Here is a 3,030-nt window from a genome sequence, read left to right as displayed (position 1 = left end):
AGCACAATCATTTCCATTTTGTCTTCTATATTTCTTTCTACAAAAATGTGAAATAAGTTTCTGTATACTTGAGTATTCGGAATGTACTTCTTTGAAATCAAGAAAACTGACCTGCAGCGGCGGCGTCCAGCGGGCTTGAATGGAGGTACAGTTGCACTTGTGCAGCACGTGCGCTTAAATGGTGCTCTTTACGTAAAACCGTAGTTTTATTTGTTTGACGAAACCGAAATGGCTAATGATGTTGACTACGCCATCTCTTGTAATGGCGTGATATGTGTAATTCAGGAATGGATCCAGGCATGGGTAGGTTGTACATCTGCTTTATAGTGTTTAATTTTCTGGGTTTGAAGAAGGTCGTCATAGACCGAAATTAACAACTGATTACAACTAAACATAGTGACCCAAGAGTGGAATTACAATAAAGCAAATATGTTCTTCGACCCTGAAAACTTTTTCGTGACTATATCACAACTTGTAAACCGATGTGTTTCCAACTTTTTTCACGATTTTCTAACAAACGTTCAGATGGACGTAAGCTAAATATTTTCTTAATGACTAGAAAATTGTTACAGAATCTGAGTCGTTCGAAACGTGGTAGTCCTACCCATTTTTAGATGAAAACTAGGTGAAATACTGTCACTGAAGCTTCATTGATATAGCAGCAGGAGAGGTTTCTCATACCCGTATACCAGTGATGACAACCGATTTACTCATTTATCTTAAGCGACCTCAATTCTCGATCAATGTTCCGGGGCCGTAACAACCAGGCTCAAGGTCAGTGAAACAGAAGATGAGATGAACAGAGGGGACGAGGCAGATATAAGAGAGGGAAGGAGAATGTGGACAGAGAAATGTAGGATGTGGTGGTGAAGAAACAGAGAGGAGAAGATGGACAAAGACTGGGGATGAGGCGGTGGACAAAAAGGAGGGGGAGAGCAAGGTTTGAGTGAATACCCAATTCCCATAAGAAAAGGTAAGAAGAGAAGAATTATATACTGACGCTCGTTAATTAAGCCTAACTGCGGCTGGTGATCATGGCACCATTATTGACGTAAGTTGAGTATCAGCACCACAGCAATCTTAGATAGACCTTGGACAGCACGAGACCAAGGCAGCTGGCTGGAATGTGCCGACGAGCTGAATTCAATCCAGGGCTCTCAAGTCTGGCTGAAATGACATGTGTGGGCACAATATGGGTGGCCTCGCCTCGGCACATCCACTCTCACAGTCTGGCTGGAGTGTCAACTCAAAGGGTGCCTCGTCCCGACAGATACACCCTTAGTGTATGGCAAGAGTGCCAGTCGAGAGCACACAATAGGTGGCCTAGCTTTCGTAGATCCTCTCCTGGAGTCTGAAGTGTCAGGAAAGGCCGCCCAATAGTTGACCTTGTCTCGGCGGATGTACTCTTGCAATCTGGTTGGATTATCAGGCAGGGGTACCCAATGGGGACTTCGCCTAGGCTGCTGTACTCTTTTTTTATTTCTACTTAATTACAATAACAGATTTACAATGACTTTGAAAATTATCAGTATTTAATTATTCATTTAGTATTTTCATAATATTTACCCCGAAGAAAGCGGAAAAAACGTTTTTCAACGAGCTTGCAAACAAAAAAGGATATACGAGAACTTATAAATAATTATAGTAATTTTATTTATGTTATTGGATCTACATTTGCGACAAGTATAATATGTAACCTGGAGCACTGCACGAATCAGGATGACACTGATCGCAGAAACATTGGAAACAAAAATTGTGACATCAGCACACGTAATTAACGCCAAATATGTCCATGCTTGTTGTTTTTTTAATCTGTCTGTTTCAAGACAAATCTGATTTACGTTCATACATGGTTCTCGGTCATCACACAGTTTCGCGGCCCACCACACATACCAGAACATATCACCGAATACTGGTGTGGACAGCCGGCCGCGGTGGCTGAGCGGTTCTAGGCGCTTCAGTCCGGAACCGAGCGACTGCTACGGTCGCAGGTTCGAATCCTGCCTCGGGCATGGATGTGTGTGATGTCCTTAGGTTAGTTAGGTTTAAGTAGTTCTAAGTTCTAGAGGACTGATGACCTCAAATGTTAAGTGCCATAGTGCTCTGAGCCATGTTTTGAACTGGTGCGGACAACAGCTGGTGCACGAGGGTGGAAGTTTTGCTTATATGCAATACTCTCTAAGAGTTACGTCTCTGTTCTGTTCTAAGCTGTACATGCAATTTTGTAGTCTTTACAAGGTTCTTCATCTGCCTGTAAAAATAGATGTCACAAGGCTGGAAAAGCGGTGTACGGTGCATTGATATTGTTCTTCTCTCACATATCGTTTCAAACACCAGTTACAAAATTCCTGTATAATGATCCGAGTTTCGAAGACTTTGAAGATGTTATCGTGATGTTTTTGTATTTTCGTGCATACTTATAAATGATTCTTTCACCCTTGTTCGAATTGAGCCAGTGGTCAGTTACAAGTAAATAAAGATAGTTGGCAATAGTTTTCCTGGTCGTGTCCTACACAACCTCTCATTATGAATCAAATCGGCTAGGATGTTGACGTTGCCTAAGGGTAGTTCAGCTCGCGCAGCCATGAGGCGCGGACGTCCACTGCGTCCAGCCTGTTGTGGAGCTGGAGCACCTGTTGTTTACTACTCGCCGCGGTTTTGTGTACCGAGATCCTCTTACGAGTGAGCAAGGCACACTCTTACCGCCGGACAACGATCAAGATCGCATTCCAAGCAGAATACGCACGAGAAAGACCTTTCGAAACTGAGAACTTCATACGGGATGAACTTCACCTGGATCCGCAGGATGTCATTGGCATTCAATTTTACATCTCTGAGAACGTTATATATCTCCAAGAAGAACTGTGTACCGAAATTTTTAAGCTCGCCGACGGAAACTTAGGTGATGTAGTGATTGAACCCGCGGGTTTCGGCCTGCGTATGATCAGGGATTTCGAACTCCCGTTTGAGGTCCCCACGGACATCGTCATGTCAGATTTTAAGCAGTATGGCACCTGTACTCAGTAATCT

This window comes from Schistocerca piceifrons, chromosome 1 (genome assembly GCF_021461385.2).
Source record: "Schistocerca piceifrons isolate TAMUIC-IGC-003096 chromosome 1, iqSchPice1.1, whole genome shotgun sequence".
Lineage (NCBI taxonomy): Eukaryota > Metazoa > Arthropoda > Insecta > Orthoptera > Acrididae > Schistocerca > Schistocerca piceifrons.
Note: the sequence above shows the minus strand (reverse complement) of the source record.